Source organism: Mycteria americana, assembly GCF_035582795.1.
Source record: "Mycteria americana isolate JAX WOST 10 ecotype Jacksonville Zoo and Gardens chromosome W unlocalized genomic scaffold, USCA_MyAme_1.0 Scaffold_33, whole genome shotgun sequence".
Classification (NCBI taxonomy): Eukaryota; Metazoa; Chordata; class Aves; order Ciconiiformes; family Ciconiidae; genus Mycteria; species Mycteria americana.
In genome coordinates this window covers 1509812-1533712 of record NW_027445439.1, presented here as the reverse complement: position 1 = coordinate 1533712, position 23901 = coordinate 1509812, and the positions used below count along the sequence as shown (strand labels likewise).

The 23901-nt window shown below is 43.7% G+C and overlaps 1 protein-coding gene across 3 annotated transcripts in view; it reads left to right on the top strand.

Annotated features, from left to right (window-relative positions):
* The window catches only part of LOC142403082 (E3 ubiquitin-protein ligase KCMF1-like), an 81576-nt gene that overhangs the window by 1087 nt on the left and 56588 nt on the right, over positions 1-23901 (top strand). The gene's annotated exons all lie outside the window — the stretch shown is intronic.

The following is a 23901-nucleotide window of genomic DNA, read 5'->3' as shown; positions in this document are numbered from 1 at the left end:
ATGGCATGATGCGAAGGGAGAAGGGGTGCAGGAGGGGAAGGGGAGGCAGGCTTGGCATGATATGCTTCCTGTGAGGGGAAGCACCCCCAGGTTTGCTAGGGTAGGGAGGAGGAGAAGGGACTGCGGGGCTTGAGGCACGGGGAAAGTAGTGCTTGAGGGGAGGTGATGCAAGGAGGGTAGCCTGGCATCCAGGGGAAGTGGATTGGGGTGGGGTCTGCTTTAGTATAATGAAGGTGAGGGGGGGTTGTGTGGCAGGTGTAGAAGGAACTTATGCACATAATAGGCTGTGGTGTTTGGATTGGGAGAAAGAGTTTATGCAGTCTTCGTGGCCTTGTTTAGGTGTAGTTTGTATTCTGCTAGCTTTGGCAGGTTGAGAAGTAATATATATATATATTTTTTTTTTTTTTAGTTTTGTGTTTTCAAAGAGGAAACATGCTGATGTAGTAGCAGCTTCTTTAGAGAGGTCATCATACAATTATTTTGTGTGTTTGTCCTTGTTCTGTTTTTTTTAAGTTTTTTTTTTTTTTCTATGGGTAAGTGAAGTGGCTAGTTAAGAATTAATAAAAATAGTGAGAAGAATGGAGAGAAAAATGAAAGGAGGGAATTTATGTAGAGAGAAGTTGTATGTGATATTTGTGAAGAAACTTGCTTGGTTTTCTACCTCTTCTTACTGGTAGTTGCACTAGTATAAAATATTTTGTAGAAGTTCTGCCTTGTTTCTTGAAAGGATAATTTTTTGGTCTGTTAGGAACTAAATTTAGCACTTGTCTCCATAATAATTTTGATTCTCCTAGAGCTGTGAGAATAAACTTTTTAAAAGGAATAGAGATATTTTTTCTTTCAAAACATTAAGATTAAATAATGTGCTAGAAGACTTCAATGTTTGGGAGTAATAATACTGACTTCTAGATAGAGGGTTGGTAGCTTGATGCTGAACTAGAGTAAGTATGATGGCTATTCAGTGTATAGCTACAGCATTTTGTTAGTGTGTGTGCTTGCCTATCTAGGACCAGTCTTGCCTGAATCTACTAAAACTTTTTTTTTCTAGTAAAGGTACCAAATCCTCTTGGTTCTTTTCTGATTAAGATGTGGTTGTGTGTGTGTGTGTTTTGGTGGTGTGTGGTTTTTTGTGGTGTGGGTTTTTTTTGTTTTGTTTTCTTTTGGGGTCCCCCCCAAGAGGGTGGGTGGGGTTGTTGGATTATCTGCATCCTATGCAGATAATGAGGCAAATGCTAACAACAGTGAGTAAAATAAGGGTTAATAAAAAGGTTTTGTTTGTGGCTTTTTGTTGGAGAAAGTACTCTGTAAACTGCTGCTGTGATAGATGTCCATGGTATGCAATTTAAAGCATGGTAGTAGGATGCGTGAGCAGCACAAGATGAGTGAAATTAACTTGTGTTAAAAGGAAAAGCAATAGGGAGAAAAAAACTCTTCGGGTACCTTAAAGCGTCTACTTCCATGGTATCAACTTGGGAAAGGTGGTGGGGTATCACTGTAGATAATCATGCTTCTGTTTTTTACTGCTACTGTGTTTGTTGGTAAGATGTGAAAAATGTTACTGCATTCAAGAAGCTGCTCAGAATAGCAAGGTTGTCAAGTTGAGCACTCAGGAGTTGGGACATGCCAGAACTAGCTTGCACAGAGAAACCTAATTCAGCCCTCTTTGAGTACATGCACTGTGAAATTACACAGCCACATATTATCTTCTCTGTTGTACCCTGCCTTGTCAAGGGTGTATAGGGAAGGAGGCTGTTGTATGTAGGGGAGGACTCCTGTTCTTTTTTTGGAGGTGGACAGTAAATGAGGAGATCAGGCATTATAGGAAGAAAGTATTTTTGTGGTGTTCATAGTTGAATTTTGTTGTGGAAAGCTGGATTCATTCCTGTCTCTTCTATGGAGTTCTTAAATGCCAGGCAAATCACTTGGACAAGAGTTTACAGGTGGCTGCTATCTGTGTGTTTCTTGTTTCATGCAGGCCCAACTAAAAATTTTGGGCATTCACAGCTGCAACTAATACCTGCAAATTAGTGGCTTTTCTCCTATTTTAGTTCATGGAAATGTTTTGGCTGAAACTTCCAAACAAAATGCATTCTTGGCCTAGGGAGCTTTAACTAGGTGGACAAATGTGATAGTTAAAGGCTGTGAAAATGAGTCATAAGGAGAAGACGAACAAGCAGTTAAATTCAGGCAGCACTGTCAGATTTCAGTATAACAGTGTTATAAACTATTGTATGCAGCTTGAATCCCCTCCAAAGAACTCAAGAAGTGATGTGACTGGGGGGGGGAGAGACAAAGGACTATTGCATGAATAGAGACGGAAAAAATCTTGATATTCAAGGTTGACAAAGAGAATCTAAAAAGAATGAATAGCTTGAATAATATAGATGAAGAGTGCCTATAACTGTTTATTTTCATAATGCAAGAACAGGAAGTTATACAATTAAAGAGGCTGATGATTTAAAACTGATAAACAAAAGTGCTTTTTCACACGATGTGTAACTAGACTGTGCAATACTTCTTCGGATAAAAAGTTATACCACCTGATTTCCAGTTGAAGGATAAAAACTTTGGATTCTGTCTCAAATGTTGTACTTCATGTCTCTACCTTTAGAGACAAACACATACATTCCTGGCTCCCAGGTCATTTCACCTACATGCTGGCTAGTCCAGCTTGATATTCGCTAGCAATCACACACTCACTCACACAACCACCATACTTGGCTCCAGTTGCTGATGCTATGGGCACGCAGATGCTCTGGCTCCTGGTCCCACTCTGATGGCTGGCATTTGATTTCACTCACTCTGGTCTCTCTAGTTGCTGGCACCCAGGCACACAAGCCCCTGTGACCTGTGGTCTCACTCCAGTCACTGGCACTCAGATCCCCATACGCACACATGCACACAGAATAGAGTTCCTCACCCAGGGAAAGAGTTAGAAATGGAATTTAATAAGATAACACAGACTGCGCTGATCAGGTACAGGGCATGGCCAGTCAAGTGTACTGACCAGCCGCTGTTTACATGCGACTGGCCCATTTTATCTCTGTACCTGCTATTTTCCCACATTTGTTCCTCCCCAAATCACCTAAACCCCTTCCTTTTCCTGCCTTTGGTTCATCCCCTAAACATCCCGTAATAAGTCCTGTGCAATCCCAAAATGTTTTTTCCCCATAATGTGTCCCATACCCCTAGGCAGAAACTCCCCCTCAGTCCGAAAGGTGCTCCAGCATTGACTAATCTTGATGGATTCCATGCCTGGACCATGGGGCTGATGCTCTCCTGGGACAGCCCTAGGAGAGGCCAACAGCGTGTCCCTTCCTCTGAGTGTGTAATTTGTTATATTTCTTAGAAAAACTGGAAAAGGAAAAAAGCAAACGACCAAAACCCGCAGCTCCATAGCTACTGTAAAGTTCTATAGCTCTGTTTGAACTCTGGAGTCACTGAGTTATGTTACCTCCTTGGTCACTTGTGTTATTTTACCTCTGTCGTGGTTTAGCTTCAGCAGACAACTAAACACCACACAGCCACTTGCTCACCCTCCCTGCTCCCGGTGGGAAGGGGAAGAGCATCAGAAGAGCAAAAGTAAGAAATCTTGTGGGTTGAGATAAGAACAGTTTAATAACTGGAACAAAAAAAAAAAAAGTAATGAAAAGGAAAACAATGAGAGGAATAAAACCCAGGAAAAAAAAACAAAACAAGGGATGCAGTCGCTCACCACCCACCGACCGACACCCAGCCAGTCCCCGAGCAGCGATCGCTGCCCCCCTGGCCAACTCCCCCCAGTTTATATAGTGATCATGATGTCATACGGTATGGAATAGCCCTTTGGCCAGTTGGGATCAACTATACTGGCTGTGCCCCCTCCCAGCTTCTTGTGCACCTGGCAGAGCATGGGAAGCTGAAAAGTCCTTGACCAGTGTAAACACCACTTAGCGACAGCCAAAACATCAGTGTGTTATCAATATTATTCTCATACTAAAATCCAAAACACAGCACTATACCAGCTACTAGGAAGAAAATTAACTCTATCCCAGCTGAAACCAGGACAGTATCCACCCCTTATTCTATACCATCTATGTCATGCCCAGGTTCTACCTTTTCTAATACATTCCAATTAATCACCACCACTTTCCCTGTCTTTTGAAATATACACACAGATATCATTCCCTTGGTCTATGGGCCATCCCTCTAAAATGTCTGTTGAGTTCATTTAGTCCATGACTTTGGGCTCCATCTGTCATAACAGTCCTTCTGGGCAGGAGAGATGGTGTGTGGTGTTGGATTGTTGCATGCTGAAGCCAGTTCTGGTTCCATCACTGCTGCACTTTGCTTGGTTTTCATCAAAGTTCATTCTTCATTAATCTAGGTGATCCTTACTGAAATACCATTGATATGGCATGTAGCAACCATAGCAGTGATGACATACAGTATTATATAGAAATTAACATCATACCATTTAGTTCATTGGCTATTCTCACCCAAAATCAAATCCCCTTGAGGTACACATCTGACTTCCCCATCCTTTCGCATGACCCACCAAGGGCACCCAGGTCCTTGAGCAAAAGCAATCCCACAGATGGGCTTGCCTTTGCCTGAGGCAGGAGTAACCCAGACTGTCTTCCCCAGCATGTTTTTTATGTGCACTACAGGGACTTTATCCCCTTCTACAGTGCGTAAAAGTTCTGATTGGGCAGGGCCAGCTCGATTGGCAGATCCCCTAGTGTTGACTAACCAGATGGTCTGTGCTAAATGTATATCCCAATGTTTGAATGTCCCACCACCCATTGCTCTCGGTGTAGTCTTAAATAGTCCATTGTATCGTTCGATTTTCCTGGAGGCTGGTGCATGATAGGGGATGTGATATACCCACTCAATGCCATGCTCTTTGGCCCAGGTGTCTATGAGGTTGTTTCGGAAATGAGTCCCGTTGTCCAACTCAATTCTCTCTGGGGTGCCATGTCGCCATAGGACTTGCTTTTCAAGGCCCAGGATAGTGTTCCGGGCAGTGGCATGGGGCACAGGATATGTTTCCAGCCATCCAGTGGTTGCTTCCACCATTGTAAGCACATGGCGCTTGCCTTGGTGGGTTTGTGGGAGTGTGATATAATTGATCTTCCAGGCCTCCCCATATTGATATTTCAGCCATCGTCCTCCATACCACAGAGGCTTTAACTGCTTGGCTTGCTTGATTACAGCGCATGTTTCACATTCATGGATAACCTGTGCAATAGGGTCCATGGTCAAGTCCACCCCTCGATCACGAGCCCATCTATATGTTGCATCTCTTCCTTGATGGCCTGAGGCATCATGGGCCCACCTAGCTATAAATAATTCACCCTTATGTTGCCAGTCCAGATCCACTTGAGCCACTTCAATCTTAGCAGCCTGATCCACCTGCTGGTTGTTTTGATGTTCCTCAGTGGCCTGACTCTTGGGTACATGAGCACCTACGTGACGTGCTTTTACAACCAGGTTCTCTTCCCGGGCAGCAATGTCTTGCCACAGTGCTGCAGCCCAGATGGGTTTGCCTCTGCGCTGCCAGTTGCTCTGCTTCCATTGCTGTAACCACCACCACAGGCCATTTGCCACCATCCATGAGTCAGTACAGAGATAGAGCACTGGCCACTTTTGTCATTCAGCAATGTCTAAAGCCACCTGGATGGCCTTTACTTCTGCATATTGGCTCGATTCACCATCTCCTTCAGCAGTTTCTACAAATTGTCATATAGGACTCAGCTGCTGTCGTATAGGACGCCATACAGCAGCTTTCCATCTCCGATGCTTTCCTACAATACAACAGGACCCATCAGTGAACAGGGCATATTGCTTTTCATTTTCTGGCAGTTTATTGTACAGTGGGGCCTCCTCAGCATGCGTCACCTCCTCCTCTGGTGATATTCCAAAATCTTTGCCTTCTGGCCAGTCCATAATTACCTCCAAGATTCCTGGGCGATTGGGGTTTCCTATCCGAGCCCGTTGTGTGATCAGTGCAACCCACTTACTCCACGTAGCATCAGTTGCACGATGCGTACGGAGGACCCTCCCTTTGAACATCCAGCCCAGCACCGGCAGTCGGGGTGCCAGGAGGAGCTGTGCTTCAGTACCAACCACTTCTGAAGCAGATCAAACCCCTTCACATGCTGCCAATATCTCTTTTTCCGTTGGAGTATAGCAGGCCTCGGATCCTCTGTATCCCCAACTCCAAAACCCTAGGGGTCGACCTCGAGTCTCCCCTGGTGCTTTCTGCCAGAGGCTTCAGGTAGGGCCATTCTCCCTGGCTCCGGTGTAGAGCACATTTTTTTCACATCTTGCCCTGCCCGGACTGGCCCAAGGGCTACTGCATGAACTGTCTCCCGTTTAATTTGTTCAAAGGCTTGTTGTTGTTCAGGGCCCCATTTGACATCGTTCTTCTTCCGGGTCACTTGGTAGAGAGGGCTTACGATCAGACTGTAATTTGGAATATGCATTCTCCAAAAACCCACAATGCCTAAGAAAGCTTGTGTTTCCTTTTTGCTAGTTGGTGGGGACATGGCTGTTATTTTGTTAATCACATCCATTGGGATCTGACGACGTCCATCTTGCCATTTTATTCCTAAAAACTGGATTTCCTGTGCAGGTCCCTTGACCTTACTTTGTTTTATGGCAAAACCGGCTTTCAGGAGGATTTGGACTATTTTCTTCCCTTTCTCAAAAACCTCTTCTGCTGTATTGCCCCACACGATAATGTCATCAATATATTGCAGATGTTCTGGAGCTTCATCCTGTTCCAGTGCAGTCCTGATCAGCCCATGGCACATGGTGGGGCTGTGTTTCCACCCCTGGGGCAATCGATTCCAGGTGTACTGAACGCTCCTCCAAGTGAAAGCAAACTGTGGCCTGCACTCTGCTGCCAAAGGGATTGAGAAGAACGCATTAGCGATATCAATTGTGGCATACCATTTGGCTGCTTTTGACTGCAGTTCGTATTGAAGTTCCAGCATGTCCAGCACGGCAGCACTCAGCGGCGGCGTGACTTCATTCAGGCCATGATAGTCTACTGTTAGTCTCCACTCTCCATTAGACTTTCTCACTGGCCATATAGGACTGTTAAAAGGTGAACGAGTCTTGCTGATCACTCCTTGGCTCTCCAGTTGACAGATCAGCTCATGGATGGAAATCAGGGAGTCTCGGTTGGTGCGATATTGCCTCCGGTGCACTGTTGTGGTAGCAATTGGCACCTGTTGTTCTTTGACCCTCAGCAACTCCACAACAGAAGGGTCCTCTGAGAGACCGGGCAAGGTGGACAGCTATTTAATTTCCTCCGTCTCCAAGGCAGCTATACCAAAAGCCCACTCGTACCCTTTTGGGTCCTTGAAATACCCTCTCCTGAGGTAGTCTAGGCCAAGGATGCACAGAGCCTCTGGGCCAGTCACAATGGGGTGCTTTTGCCACTCATTCCCAGTTAGGCTCACTTTGGCCTCCAATACAGTCAGCTGTTGGGATCCCCCAGTCACTCCAGAAATACAGATGGATTCTGTCCCTATATAGCTTGATGGCATTAGGGTACACTGTGCACCGGTGTCCACCAGAGCCTTATACTCCTGTGGGTCTGATGTTCCAGGCCATCGAATCCACACAGTCCAGTAAACCTGGTTGTCCCTTTCCTCCACCTGGCTGGAGGCAGGGCCGCCCTAATCCTGGTCATAATATTCATTACCCTTTTCTTGTGTATATGAGTCAGGAGTTTCTTCATTAAAATCAGGAGTAAGATCATCCCTTCTACTGTGCCTGGGGAACTGCCCACTGGAAACCGGAGCAGCAATTTTCCTGGAAGAACCCCCTTTGGTGATTGTTTTTCCTTGCAACTCACGTACCCACGCCTCTAGGGTGGAGGTAGTTTTTCCATCCCACTTCCTCATGTCCTCTCATGTCTGCCACATGGGTTGTGTGCAGTGGACTTCATGTGGATCTTTGGATAAATGCTCGTTGTTTAGGTCACCATAAACCACCTCCATCGTGGCTAATTCCCTCAGGTACTGGATACCTCTCTCCATGGTGGTCCATTTGCCTGGGCCATATATAACATCTTCCTTGAAGGGATACCTTTCCTTCATAGCTGACAGGAGTCGTCTCCAGAGGCTGAGGGCTGGTGCCCCTTTTCCAATTGCTTTGTCAATGCCCCCTTCCCTAGAAAGGGATCCCAGCTGTTTGGCTTCCTAACCCTCTAAATCCAGGCTACTGGCCCCATTATCCCAGCCTCAGAGCAGCCAGGTGAGAATGTGCTCGCCTGGACGATGGCTGAAATCTTTTTGCATATCTTGCAGCTTGCTCAGGGGTAGGGATCGGGTGGTTACCGCCTCGTTTATGAGTTCTGCCTGTTCCTCCTCGCCTTCTCATGATGGCCCTGCTTCGGAGTAGTTTGCCTCATCCACTTCTTCCTCCTTCCCCTTCTTAGTAGGAGTTTTTTCCCTTACTAAATGAGCTGACTTTCACTTCCACTATTTCTTCTTGTGTATAGGGGTGACTGATACTGGCATGGGTTGGTTCTCTGGTTCAGCTGCAGTGCCTGTTGTTTTGTTGTCAGATCCAGAGACCTTTTCTTCCCCTTGAGGGTTCTGAATAGTGTTGGACAGGGCTCGGTAGGCATGGGCCAGGCCCCAGCACATTGCAGTGATTTGTGTCTCCCTAGAATTGCCAGAGTGACAGCATACTTTTCCCAAATAGTCTACTAATTTTTCAGGATTCTGTACTTGTTCAGGGGTCCAAGTTCGAAAACACTGGAGGTGCCCACTGTCCTAGGTACTTGCCCATGCTATCCCACACACCCTGCCACTCATAACTATCCAGCCTTGAGCCAGATCTCTGGATGGTAGTCTTAAATAGTTGTCTAAACTTAAACAAGGCCTGATACACATTCAGGAGACATAGCAATAGGAACTTGCTGGTTTGAACATCCCAAGGATATTTGAAATTCTCAAGAGCTATTTTAACTAGCCTGGAGGAGAAGGGGAAGGTGAAGGAGTGGGGAAAAGTGTTCCCCCCCCCGCCTTGTTTCCCCTGTAAATTGGCTCTCTGAGGAGAAAAGGTAAAGAGTGTAATTATTAATAGGTTCCGAGAGATGGTTCCTGCAGTACGGAGATGATGGCAATGCTGAGTACAAATACCAGATTAGTCTCACGACCAGTAATTTTATCATATCATAAGCCAGTGTTACCCAGTACAGCAAAATGATAACCTTAATCCAGCCCCCAGAGATGATAAACAGCACATTTGGGAACAGATACAGCAAGCGAGTTGTTACACAACACTGAGAACAAGCACAACTACTCTGTGAGCAAATGAATCAACATTGTGACCAGCGACTATTAAACTGATATAATGAATGCTTAAAACATATTTGTTTTAACATGCTTTGGTCAGATCTGTTGTTATCTCAACCCTTCGAGCCCTGTGTTGGGCGCCAAAATGGACTGTTGTGGTTTAACCCAGCAGGCAGCTAAACACTACACAGCCATTTACTCACTCCCCTCGAGTGGGATGGGGGAGAGCATCGGGGGGAAAAAAAGGTAAAACTCATGGGTTGAGATAAAGACAATTTAATAGGACAGAAAAGGAAGGGAAAATAATAATAATGATAAAAGAATACACAAAACAAGTGATGCACAATGCAGTTGCTCACCACCCGCTGACCCATGCCCAGCCACTTCCCAAGCAGTGGCCGCACCCCCCTGGCCAACTCCCCCCAGTTTTTTTGTTCAGCATAACGTCATATGGTATGGAATATCCCTTTGATCAGTTTGGGTCAGCTGTCCTGGTTGTGTCCCCTCCCAGCTTCTTGTGCACCTCTAGCCTCCTCACTGGCAGGGCAGTATGAGAAGCTGAAAAGTCCTTGACTTAGTGTAAGCACTGCTCAGCAACAACTAAAACATCAGTGTGTAATCAACATTATTCTCATCCTAAATCCAAAACACAGTACTATACTAGCTACTAGGAAGAAAATTAACTCTATCCCAGCCAAAACTAGTGGGAGATGGAGTGGCAGAGACAAACTGTTATGAACTGACTGCAACCCCCAATTCCACATCTCTCCTGTGCGCCTTGGTTTCAGGGGGAGGAAGTAGAAGAGTTGGGAATGAAGGAGTGAAGTTGAGCCTGGGAAGAAGCAGCGGGACGGGGGGGAGGGGGAAGGTGTTTTAGTGTTTTGGGTTTGTTTCTCTTCATCCCACTTTTATTTTTAATTGGCAATAAATTAAATTAATTTTCCCCAAGTTGAGTCTTTTGCCTGTGACAGTAATTAATAGGTGATCTCCCTATCTTTATACCCACGAGCTTTTCCATCTTATTCCACCCCCCTACTCCCTGTCCTCTTGAGGAAGGTGAGTGTCTGGGTGGTTATCTGGTAGCCAGCTGAGGTTAACCCACCACCACATGTTTGTTTTAAAGTTAATTATGATAACACTGTGATAAAGTAACAATGAAATAAGGTCATTTTGAATTTCTTTCAGTGCAGAGTATAGTGACATGCTCAGTAGTTTCACTGGGTTTCCAGTATGTGTAAATGAATTTTTTCTTTTTGAGCTATTTCATGAAGCTTTATTTTGCGTAAGCTCGACAACTGTCTAGAGCCTAAAAGTGAGTGAGGTTTCTGCAAAGTTAAAATATTGGGTTTTTCCCCTCATAGAAGTGTTTTCAACTTTTGTTATCACTTGCATAACTGCTCTTCATTCATAGAGTTCAGAACTGAATCTCAGAAGTGAGTACAAGCAGTTGTTTGACTTGTACCTTTTGCAGTCTTTGGTTCAAGGTTGGAGCCCTTTTTGAACATGAATAAAATCCTCAAGGTACTTTGAAAAGTGACTAGGTTTGTCATTTAAACTAAAGCTGTCTTCTCTGCATCTGCAAAATATTTGACTTGCTCTACAGATTCATGGTAGTGTGGCAGGAAATTGGTGGTAGCCTCTGTGAATAAATATATGGGCACGTGCAAGTGTGCTAGAAAGCCTTCGGTATTATTTGGGGTCTGGACATAAGTGTCTTGAAGGTATCCAGCTGGATAGTCATGCTCTAAGCTGTTTTATTAGTGATGTTGTTTGGATACCTATCTGAAGTATCCCAGCCCCAGAAGCAGTGGATCATATGAGTTTCTCAAGGTTGGAAATGTATTAGGAGATATTAGTAGAAGGGCTCATTGTGTACCTGTCAGTAATTTCAATCTTTGCTGGGAAAAAAAATTATTAAAAATAGTGTTCAGATTTATTAGCTACACATTTATTGCATAATTTATATATTTCTGTATACGCTGGTTGTATTTTAGAAAAATTTTTGCTTGGGTGGATCTTGAAATTGCTGGGAGTCTCAATATAGATAAGTCTTTGTCAGCTGGACTTCTATGATTATTAGAAAGTTCTTGTAGCCAGACAACAGATTCATTTACAGCAGATTTCATTCTAAATTTGGCTATGGAAAGGTAGGTGTCTGAAAGAAAAATTCAAGATGCCCTTTAAGAAGGGCACCAAAGCTTTGCCAAAGTAAGCCATAGAGAACACAACTCTTTGCAGTTTAAGCTTTTAACACCCCCCCCCCCCCCAACTCTTAAGATTGTGTGAACTACCTTGTATACATCTTAATTCTGTCCCTGTCCCCTGCTATTGTATGTATTGCCCATGTAAGATTAAAATATCAACAAATGTAAGTTGACTTGATTGCTTTACAGTAGAAGGCTCATCCCCAGACTCTTACTCCTGCTGTAAACCATGACCATCTTTCATCTTATAGACTTGTAATTGTAAATTATATTAATTAAATCAATTGCAGATTTATTAAGTTGAATTGGAAGCTGGGTGGTATCAGTTGACTCCTAAAAACTTTAGATATGCTTCCCAGCACTCTTCTCCCTTGGTTATCTTCAACTTCAGAGAACTCTAAGGGTGAAAAGCTTTTTGCCCTGCATTTTTGGATACTGAAAGCAGAATAGATGCAATGATCTGCAAAATGTTCTCTTTCAGGTCTCTTGGTATAAGGCCTACAAATTGCCAGACTATTTGGTAGGCAGGACCCGACAGTATAAAAAAACCTTCCAGGATAAGGAAGACTTGGTGTGAGGAGCTGAAAAAGCAATATGGAACCTTCTTATAGAACAGTGCTTTATAAGTAAAGGATGTTCTTAGAGTAGTTCTGTGACCCTCATGGGTCAAACTACTAGTGGTAGGTGGTGCTATAGATGTTATTCCAGATAGCTGTCTGAAGGAACAGGGGATCTGCAGAGCACAAGTTATTAGGCTTAACGCATGGCAGCGTATTAAAGAAATCGTATTTAAATGGTGTTTTCACATATATGGGCATGTTTTATAGTCTGTAATGGTGTGAGAAAAGTAAATTATTCACTCTCTTATGTAATGGAGAATTATGGCTTTCCAGTAACTGGTTCCTTGTAATATAGAGCTTAGTTACTCTTTTGTTTCTTGTATCCTGGAAGCAGGAATGATTTAAGCAGTGTGACCAGAAAGCTGAATAAGGAGTTCATCTCTGATAGGATTGTTGAGAAGCATATGTAAAAATACAACAGTCTATTCAGGATTTAAAAAAACACAACTTTGAAATAATAATTGGTTGCGGGTACAGAACTCTGAATTCTGGCTTGGAGGGATGCCGTGATGGATGTTTTCTGAGCAACTGCATCAGATCAGCAGCTAATGGCTTTTGTTTGTGATGCTTGCTTTGAATTTCATGTTAAACTTGCTCCAAACGCATTTTCCCTTTCCTCAAATGTTCTTTTTGTTAATTAATGCTTTTGAAGACAATGGATTTTTTTTAACTATGTAGGATAATGTGTTAAACCTCTCTAGACTGCAAGAAGTTGCCTGCATTCTTTTTTGTGGCACTAAGGACTTGGATCTCAGCTGTATGATGCAGTTATAGTAGTCTATGCTGCTTTAGTTTCTTTTGGTTAAAATGAGGCAATACCTTTTGAATTATTAGATTTATATAGTTCAAGCAAAAAAAAAAACAACCTAGAAGTTCAGGAGGCTAGAGAAGTTGCATATAAACGATAGGGTTGAGAATACTTTTGTTTTCTACCTGTGGTGGTTCTGAGGCCTCTGCAAATGGTGTAGAAGAAAAGCAGACCTGTTCATAGTCTCTAAATTGAAAAAGCTCGAGCTATTTTTGTAAAATATATTCTGTGGTCAATATTACAGCTGCTACACTAGGGCCTTTGCTGTATCATACCTCTCTTTTCTTTGACAGGCTAATGCAGGATTAAAAAAGTTTTGGACATCTGTTGGTATTGTCAGGAGGCTGGTATGAGGTGCTGAGCTGCTTCTGAATTAGTGTTCTGCAAAGCAACATTGCCAGTGCTGTAAGGTAGTGACTGCTATGGTGTGTGTGGCGGAATGTAGGAGGAGAGCAATTCATCCTTAGGATCTCCTTCAGGAGCCGGGGTGGGCTAACTCTCTATATAGAGAGCTCATAAAAGATGTGAAAATAAGTTTGTTTAAAGTAGTACTAGGAATATGGAAGTTCTGTGCTACAGGTAGACTTACTCTATAGGCTAGAGCGCCCCCCAAATGCCACCTTCTTAAAAATAGCTCTGAAATGAATTGATGAACTATCAAGCTCATGTATGTGTGTATATAATTTCCTAGACTAGAGAACTGTGCTGTCTTGATGTGGTAAAAAAATAGGGTGATAGAGTTGTACATTTCTGTGATGTGCATTCTTAAAAAGAAACTTGAGAATACAGCACATGGGTGAGACCATCTTATGTGCAGCATCAAATCAAAGAATGGTTTGGGTTGGAAGGGACCTTTAAAGATCATCTAGTCCAACCCCCCAGCCATGGGCAGGGACATCTTTCACTAGATCAGGTGGCTCAAAGCCCCATCCAACCTGGCCTTGAACACTTCCAATGATGGGGCAACCTTCCAACTTCTCTGGGCAACCTGTTCCAGTGTTTCACCATCCTCATTGTAAAAAAATTTCTTCCTTATGTCCAATCTAAACCTACCCTCTTTCAGTTTAAAACTGTTGCCCCTTGTCCTGTCACTACAGGTCTTGGTAAAAAGTCTTTCTCCATCTTTCTTATAAGCCCCCTTTAATTACTGAAAGGCTGCAATAAGGTCTCCCCGGAGCCTTCTCTTCTCCAGGCTGGAACAACCCCAACTCTCTCAGCCTTTCTTCAGAGGAGAGGTGTTCCAGGCCTCTGACCACTTTTGTGGCCCTCCTCTGGACCTGCTCTAACAGGTCCATGTCTTTCCTGTACTGAGGACCCCAGAGCTGGATGCAGTACTCCAGGTGGGGTCTCACCAGAGCAGAGTAGAGGGGCAGAATCACCTCCCTCAACCTGCTGGCCACGCTTCTTTTGATACAGCCCAGGATATCATTGGCTTTCTGGGCTGCAAGTGCACATTGCCAGCTCATGTCCAGTTTTTCATCCACCAGTATATCCCTAAGTCCTTCTCTGCAGGGCTGCTCTCAATCCATTCATCCCCCAGCCTGTATTGATACTGGGGATTGCCCCAACCCAGGTGCAGGACCTTGCACTTGGCCTTGTTGAACTTCATGGGGTTCACATGGGCCCACTCCTCAAGCCTGTCAAGGTTCCTCTGAATGGCATCCCTTCCCTCTAGTGAATCAACTGCATCACTCAGCTTGGTGTCATCTGCAAAGTTTGTGAGGATGCACTCAATCCTACTGTCTATGTCATTGATGAAGATATTAAACGGTATTAGTTCTGGTACAGACCCCTGAGGGACACCACTCTTGTTAGTGGTTTCCACTTGGACATTGAGCCACTGACATCTTATGTGTGTCTTATGTTTTTAAAGAAGGTGCTAACTACTGGAGGTGCATTTCATGTGAGGGTGAGCATTTCCTCACAGGTGTCTGACTATTTCAGATTGCTCATAAATGTACTGAGCAAAAATGACCCTTTTGAATGGCATTTGAGTGAAGCTCAATAGAAAACAAGATAGGGCTTAGAGACTAGTTCTTTGAAATTTAAAGTTGGAGTTGTTTGCTCTTCAGTGTTTCAGCTGTCATATTTCTCTTTCCCTGAGATACTTCTTATATTGTTACCTCATGGTTTTTTTTGTATTTTCAGTGTGTCCCCTCCCTTTATTGTCTAGGTTTTCTTCCTGAGTATCTGATTTCCTTTCTACTTCTAGTGGTCAATACATGTAAAAACATACTATGCTTGCAGCAAAAGAGCACTGGATCTTTCTTTTGAACTAACTTACAGCATTGTCTTTTCTCTTACCTTTTATATGCAGATCAGAGACTCATGCTTTTCCTGTTTCATGACATTAATGTAGTCCAGAGATCACAATATTTTCATATCCTAGCTTCTACAGGCATTTTTTATCATACTGCTATTTATTGTTCAGTTGTGAGCCTCAATCAAATCTATATTCTCTCCTGTTGTTTATCAGAACTACTGGGTCTTATTTTGCCACCTAGCAGACTTTTTAAGTCCGAAATGCTGACTGTATCTCAGTTGTTATCCAATTCCTTTAGCTAAATATTAGATCAAAAAACTTGCTTTTCTGAATAAGTGAACAAGACTAAAATATACTGACTTAAAGATCAAGGGGAATCTTAGATAATCAATTGTGATTTTTCTGAATGTGACTGCATCATATAAAAGGTATAATTGACAGAGTAGCTGCTTCTAGATTTCTAGCTTTATTTAAAATCTCCTAATTCTCAAGCATTTTGTAAGCTTTTCTTTTCTAATAGACAGGTCACTGAAATAATAATTGTCCTGGTGAAGATTTGTTAAACTTGTGTTAATATAGTTGACACCCCCTCCCCAGCCTGTTAAAATACTATTAAATAATATTATACTATTTTGTGCCTTTTCTTTTTGTAGTTGCACCTTGGGGTCTGAGTATATAATTAGGAATCATGAGACCTGGATTTTGATGCTCTCTCTGCTTGTGTCTCAATCTATGGAGTGGGATACATGTGTGTTGATGCAATGACTTATTAAATACAATGTTGCATCATATATTTCAACATAATAGTATACTAAAGTTTGTATTTTCAGAAAGCTAGTTCAGCAAATAAAGGAAAATATCTCTGTAGCATAGAATCACTTTAAATTTAGGAAAAAGCTTTTTGGCTTCAAGTTTAATGTTCTAATTTTTTAAAACTTGGTATGTATGTGTCTTGTTCAGTAAGTCAATTAGTAAATTTGGGATTCTGTACTAAGCCTTTTGAAAGGGGTTTATGTTGAGCATAAACCCACAGTGACTATTTTAAGGGAACTACTTTGGAGTCACTGTCCCCAAATAAAAATAAATGCTCTAAGTAATGGTCTTAATGTGTTTTCAGTTTCTAGACATGCAGAAATAGATGACTTTTTGTTTTTAAATTGCATGTGATTCTTCTGTTTTGTAGAAATAAAAGTGAATTCTCTCTTCTTGTCATGAAATTTCCTAATATGATTTGGATTGTATGGCACTGTAATAGTGAGGCTGATAAAATTATATTTCTTATTTGTTCTCTACAGTATGTTGATCCGTTGCTATCTGGTGTTGACAGAATTATGAATTTGCTTTTTCCCAACTGTAGTCAGTGATGTCTCTTCTAGCTGCATTAGACTAAAAGTGAAGCTGCAAAATGTTTTTGTTGTGGATCAGATTTTTATTTTCAGAGGATGGGTTTTCACACATACTCTAATTTAAAAAGCATAGCAGTTTCACTTGTGTTAATTTATAGTGAAAAACTGAATTATGAAAGATTCCTCACCAAGAGGAAGTGGTGGGTGATGATAGTTGGAGGCCTCCTGTAGGGGATTGAGGCATCCATCTGCCAGCCTGACTTGCAGTCTTGGGAGGCTTGTTGCTTATCAGGGGCTTGGATTTGGGCAGTTGCAGAAAGAGCAAAGACTCATCTGGCCCTTGGAATATTACCTCTTTTTGCTCATGCATGTGGGCACCAATGATAATGCTAGGATGATCTTGAGTGTATCAAGAGTTTTTATAGAGCTGTGGGGAGCCCAGGACATTGTCTGAGCATGCAGGGATGGAGTTAGGAAAGCCTGAGATCAGCTGGAGTCGCAACTAGAGAGGGATGTGGAGGACAGCAGGAAGGGTTACATTGACAGCAAGAGGCCCAGTTTTCTCCTCAATGAACATGGAAAAGGCTGAGGTACTTAGGTACTAGATGCCACTTTGCCTTGGTTTTCACTGGTAAGGTCTGCCTTCTGGCCTCTCAGGTCCCAGAGCCTAGTGACGGTTTGTGGGAGTGAAGTATTGCCCACAGTAGACAAAGATTAAGTTAGGGACCACTTAAGCCAATTGCAGATTCACAAGTCCATGGGACCACATGGGATGCATCTGAGGGTGCTGAGGGAACTGGCTCATGTTATTGTGAGCCCACTCTGTCATCTTTGAAAGGCCATGGTGATTGGGAGAGGTTCCTGATGACGTGGGGGTGGGGGGGAACAAACATTACTCCCATTTTCAAGAAGGGAGGATCTGGGAAACTACAGGCTGGTTAGCCTTGCCTCAGTCCTTGGAAAAGTTAAGGAACAAATCCTTCTGGAAGTCATGTCTGAGAACATGAAGCGCAAGAAGGTGATTGCAAGTAGCCAGCATGGGTTTACCAAGGGTAAATCGTGCCCGATTGCCCTCTCTGCGATGACTGGCTGTGTGGACAAGGGGGAAAACAGTGGATGTTGACTTTAGAAAGGCTTTTGATGTGGTCTCCATACCTCACAAGTTTGGTGAAGTGGATGATAAGGTGGGTGGAAAATTAGCTGGACTTGGAGGGTTGTGATCAGCAGTGCAAAGTCCAACTGGTGGCCAATTACTAGTGGTATCTTTTAGAGATGGATATTGGGGCCAATACTGTTTAATGTCTGTTAACAACTGGATAATGCAACTTTGTCCCCTCTCTGCAAGTTTGCAGATAAGACCAAATTGTGGGGAGCAGTCAATATGTTATAAGGCTGGGCTGTTATTCAGAGGGACCTCAACAGGCTGGAGAAATGGGCTGGCAGGTACCTCGTGCAGTTCAACAAGGACAAATGCCAAATCCTGCACCTGGGGAGGTATAACACCCCACATCAGTTCAGGCTGAGCACCAACTGGCTAGAAAGCAGCTTTGTAGAAAAGGACATGAGGGTCCTGGTGGACAAGTTGAATATGAGACAGCAGTATGCCCTTGTAGTGAAGGCCAACCAAATACTGGGCTGTTGTTAGCAAGAGCGTAATAGCAGGTCGAAGGAAGAGATTCTTTCCTTCTGTTCAGCACTTGGGACTCCAGGTGTGATCTTGTGTGTCCAGTTCTGGGCTCCCTAGTACAAGACTGACATGGACGTGTGGTGCGGTTGACATGCCTGAGGGATGGGATGCCATTCATAGAGACCTGGACAAGCTCGAGAAGTGGGCCTGTATGAACCTCATGAGGTTCAACAAGGCCAAGTCCTGCACCTGGGTCGAGGCAACCCCCAGTATCAATACAGGCTGGGGGATGAATGGATTGAGAGCAGCCCTGCAGAGAAGGACTTGGGGATATACTGGTGGATGAAAAATTGGACATGAGCTAGCAATGTGAGCTCGCAGCCCAGAAAACCAATCATATCCTGGGCTGTATCAAAAGAAGCATGGCCAGCAGGTTGAGGGAGGTGATTCTGCCCCTCTACTCTGCTCTGGTGAGACCCCACCTGGAGTACTGCATCCAGCTCTGGGGTCCTCAGTACAGGAAAGACATGGACCTGTTAGAGCGGGTCCAGGGGAGGGCCATAAAAGGGGTCAGAGGGCTGGAACACCTCTCCTCTGAAGAAAGGCTGAGAGAGTTGGGGTTGTTCCAGCCTGGAGAAGAGAAGGCTCTGGGTAGACCTTATTGTGGCCTTTCGATATAGAAAGGGGGCTTATAAGAAAGAGAGACAATTTTTACCAAGGCCTGTAGTGATAGGACAAGGGGCAATGGTTTTAAACTATAATAGGGTAGATTCAGACTAGATATAAGGAAGAAATTCTTTACGATGAGGGTGGTGAGACACTGGAACAGGTTGCCCAGAGAGGTTGTAGATGCTCCATCCCTGGAAACATTCAAGGTCAGGCTGGATGGGGCTCTGAGCAGCCTGATCTAGTTGAAGATGTCCCTGCCCATGGCAGGGGGATTGGACTAGGTGATCTTTAAAGGTCCCTTCCAACCCAAACCATTCTATGATTCTGTGATGTATTGGAGTGAGTCTAGCAGGGGCTACCAAGATAGTTGGGGACTGGAGCATGTGATATGTGAAGAGAGGCTGAACAAACCCAGATCTCTTGAAGCTAAGGCTTGGGGAGATATCATTGCTGTCTAAAACTACCTAATGGGAGGGAGTAGAGAAGATGGAGCCAGTCGGAGCCAGTCTCTTCTCAGAGGCATGCAAGGATAGGACAAGAGGAAATGGGCAACAAGTTGGAACATGGGAAATCCTGATTAAATATAAGGAAAAACCTTTGTCCCCCATGAGGGTGGTTAAATGCTGGAACAGGGTCCCAGAGAGGTGGTGATATCTTCATCCTTGGAGGTATTCAAACCTCAACTGGACAAGGCCCTGCGCAATTTGCTCTCATTGGCCCTACTTTAAGTAGGGGGTTAGACCAGAAACCTTCGGAAGTCCCTTCCCACATAAGTTATTCTGTGATTGCATTAACTGTGATCCGTAGGTCAGTGATGGCTCTTAAAGTCTTTATTGGTATATGTGAAGTTGTTTTGTCACTTGTTTTTACTACTTTCCTTGTGTTCACGTACTGTTAGGGAGGAATGTTTAGGCACTTTATGTTGAGAAATAGATCTGAGGCGTGTAAAAATGATGCAAGACTGTAAGGGGATCATATTTTGGATACTTCCTGTGTATGCCAACAGGAGAGAAATTAGAAACTTTGAATCATGAAGCCAACGGGGTTGACCCTTGCTTATGAGACCAAGAGAAAGCAAGATGGATGTGTGGTATGGCAGGCAGATGTTTGGGTGGTGTATTTGGGGAAAATACAAGCCAATAGCTAAGAAGCATGTGCAGTAGTGAGTGAAAGAAGGTGGGGAGAGGAACGGAACAAGTTTAAAGCTTGACTGAAGTAGGCATGAAAGTTCTTGAGGCTTTTTATTATAAAGAGCGTACAATTCCCATATTAAAGACAGTACTTTCCTAGTATTGCTTTTCCTTGTAAGCAATTGTAGTTTCTGTGGGTGTTATCTGACTGAAAAGAGAGATTCTCTGTGATGTGAGTGGGAGTGGTTGTGAAGCCATTCTCTTTGTTATGTTTCCATTTGTAAGAAAATGTTTGAGAATTCCTTAAGGTAGAACATGGGTAATATTTAAATGATCTAGCGTAGGGTTTTTTTTTATGTTCTACTATAAGTTTTTTCAGTACACTTGTATTATTTTGGGTTCAAAGAAACCCTTATTTTTGCAAGTCAGCCCATTGTCTGGGTGTGAGACCTGCTGAGAGGAGTCAACAAGAGAGGCTCTCCTTATATTACTGTGCAGGCTCTGGGGGATGGGTATGTGTGTGTGTTCTGCCTTCAGGGACTCATAGGATGCAGGGGAAGAGCATTTTGGGATTGTGCAAGACTTAGTATGGGGTATTTAGGGGAAGGCCCAAAGGCAAGGGAAGGGAGGTATCAATTGGAGAGGAGAGGAATAAGCATGGGAAAATAGAGGGATAAGGGGATAAAAGGCCCAGTCACATGTAAACAGGTTGCTGATCAGTACGCTTGTCTGGCCATGCCCTGTGCCTGATCAGCGCAGTCTGTCCTGTCTTATTAAACTCCCTAACTATTTTTTCTAGGTGAGGAGGTTCTCTATTTTGTGTGCACGTGTGTGTATGGAGGTCTAGATGTCAGCAACTGGAGAAGGGGCCGTGGAATTATAGGGGCTCATGAGCCTGAGGTCCCAGCAACTGGAGTGCCTTCCAGTTGTGTGGGTGCGTGTAATAGCTAGTAAACTTCAAGCTGGACTAGCTGGAAAGTAGGATGAGAGGCTTGGGAGCCAGGTATCAGAGAGGCTGTAAGTCTGGATCAGTTACTAGAGAGACCAGAGGGTCTGAGAGACAGCTACTGGAAAGGCCATAAGTCCGGATGAGCTACTGGAGAGACCTGTGTGTGTGTGTGTGTGTGTCTTTGTGTGAGGCAAATGGAAGACCAGGGGATCCAGGGGCCAGCTACTGGATAGACTGAGTATCTAAGGCCAGTTACTGGAGGAATCCACAGTATGTGTGTGTGTATGTACGCATACATGAGGTCTGAGTACCAGCAGCTGAAGTGGGGCTTGCAGGCCTTGGGAGTTCACATGCCCTGTTACTAGGAATGGGGGAGACTAGGGATCTAGGGGTCAGTTACTGGAAGGATTCATATTGTACATATGTATATGTTTTCCATTAACAGGCTTTCATCCTGATCAGCCAGAGAGAGGAACAGGCCATTGGTGCTGTTTGTGAGAGTGCTGCTGTATTTTTCTGTCAGTGTTGATCTGTGTGGTTGGCTTTGTGTGTATGTATTGTGTGCATGTGTGCCTATTGGAAATACATGCTCAACTCAGTCTTGCTACTCTTTGGACCTGGGGGTATGGCACTGTGGTAGCCTTGCCTTTATTGAGCTACCAGCTTCAGCACCTCCTAACAGACTGTACCTTTTAAATAGAATAGGCAATTTCCACCTAGCCTTGTGTAAAGGTAAGAGTTTACAAGGAAAATTGAGTTGTACTATTGCCAGATATGTTAAGTAACCAGTGGCTGAAAGAAAAAGCTTGGTTAAGTCTATAATAGTATGAGTTAAGATGAAGGCAGTTTGTCTGCTCAACTGAGCCATACTACTTAGTTCTCTGAAGCCTAATCAGGTATATCACTTGTTCCCATTGTTTGCTTTCTCCTTTTTTGTCACTCTTCTGTGTGTGTTTTGTTGTGTGTCAAATGCTGTCTAGAGAGCAGGTCCAGTTTTCAAAAGTGTCTAATTAAAGGAGTCTCTGATTCATGTACTTGGTGTCCCAGAGGTATACTTGAAGAGCTGAAAGCATCTGCAGATTTGCATGTAAATCCTTAGAACTGATTTATTTTCTTGGCATATTGAGAGAGAGTATATGTTTAATATTGGCAGAAACTGATCCAAGTTATACCTAGAGTGTTTTGATATAGAACCCATTCTAATCTACTTTAGTATAAATGGGTAATGTTTATATTTTATCCCGTAGAAGTATTTGTATTGTATCCTCTCAGTGGCTTGGTTCTTGTGATAATCAACTTGATAGCATCAGTAGTTTAGTGATTTTGGGGTGGGGTGGGGGTGGGGCAAAGTTCAGTGAACTTGATCACTTGTTTGAATGTAACCTTGTATTGAATACATTTAAAAATAAACTGCATTCCCTGGATCTACTAGTAATCTATGTTATGACATCCAGCTAGGATTGTAAGAAAACAGCTTTGGCCAACAGACTGTTCCACCTAGGGTGGTAGTGAAACTGTTTCAGTGATATAATATAAAAGGGAAAAATTAAGCACTTGGTGTTTATACTTGGGTTGCAAGATTATTCTTAGGCCTGTAGCATTGGTGTTAGCTGTGGCATGCCCTTTCCTGGTATGATAGATGTACTCAAGAGGTACTCAACAATTTTTTTGCCTCAATTTTCACTGGCAATCTCTCTTCCTACATCTCTCGAGCCCCTGAACCTCAAAGCAGGGACGGGGAACAAAGTCCCTCCCATCGCAATAAAAGATCAAGTTTGAGACCACCTGAGGAACCTGAACGTACACAGGTCCATGGGACCTGATGAGATGTATCCCAAGGTCATGAGAGAATTGGCTGATGTAGTTGTCAAGCCACTCCATCATATTTGAAAAGTCATGGCAGTCAGGCGAAGTCTCCAGCGACTGGAGAAAAGGGAAACGTCACGCCCATTTTTAAAAAGGGTACAAAGGAGGACCCTAGGAACTACCAACCAGTCAGCCTCACCTCCATGCCCAGTAAGATCATGGAGCAGATCCTCCTGGAAGACATGTTGAACCATATGGAAGGCAGGGAGGTGATTAGAGGCAGCCAACATGGCTTCAGCAAGGGCAAATTGTGCCTGACTAATCTAGAGGCCTTCTACGATGGAGTGACTGCATCAGTGGACAAGGGAAGAGCTACGGATGTCATCTACCTGGACTTCTGTAAGGCCTTTGATACGGTCCCCCACAACATTCTTGCCTCTAAACTGGAGAGAGGTGGGTTTGACGGATGGACTGTTATAAATAGATAAGGAATTGGCTGGATGGCCATGTCCAAAGAGTTCTAGTCAATGGCTCAATGTCCAAGTGGAAACCAGTAACAAGTGATGTCCCTCAAGGGTCCGTATTGGGACCAATACTGTTTAATATCTTCATCAATGACACAGACAGTGGGATTGAGTGCATCCTCAGCAAGTTTGCAGATGACACCAAGCTGAGTGGTGCAGTTGATTCACTAGAGGGAAGGGCTGCCATCCAGAGGGACCTTGACAGGCTTGAGGAGTGGGCCTATGTAAACCTCATGAAGTTCAACAAGGCCAAGTGCAAGGTCCTGCACCTGGGTCAGGGCAACCATCACTATCAGTACAGACTGGGAGATGAATGGATTGAGAGCAGCCCTGCAGAGAAGGACTTGGGGATATACTGGTGGATGAAAAATTGGACATGAGCCAGCATTGTGTGCTTGCATCCCAGAAAGCCAGTCGTATCCTGGGCTGTATCAAAAGAAGTGTGGCCAGCAGGTTGAGGGAGGTGATTCTGCCCCCCCCCCCAAAAAAAAAATCATTGCTGCTTTTCTTGAAAGAGCTGATATGTATGTCGGGAAGTTCAGGAAGGAAAATGATAGATTCATGTTTAATATATTGCTGTGGAGAACTGACTGTACCTCTGCCACGTGTCTATTGTAGAGTGTTGGGCAAGTCAAACTTCATTGGGTGCTTATTAA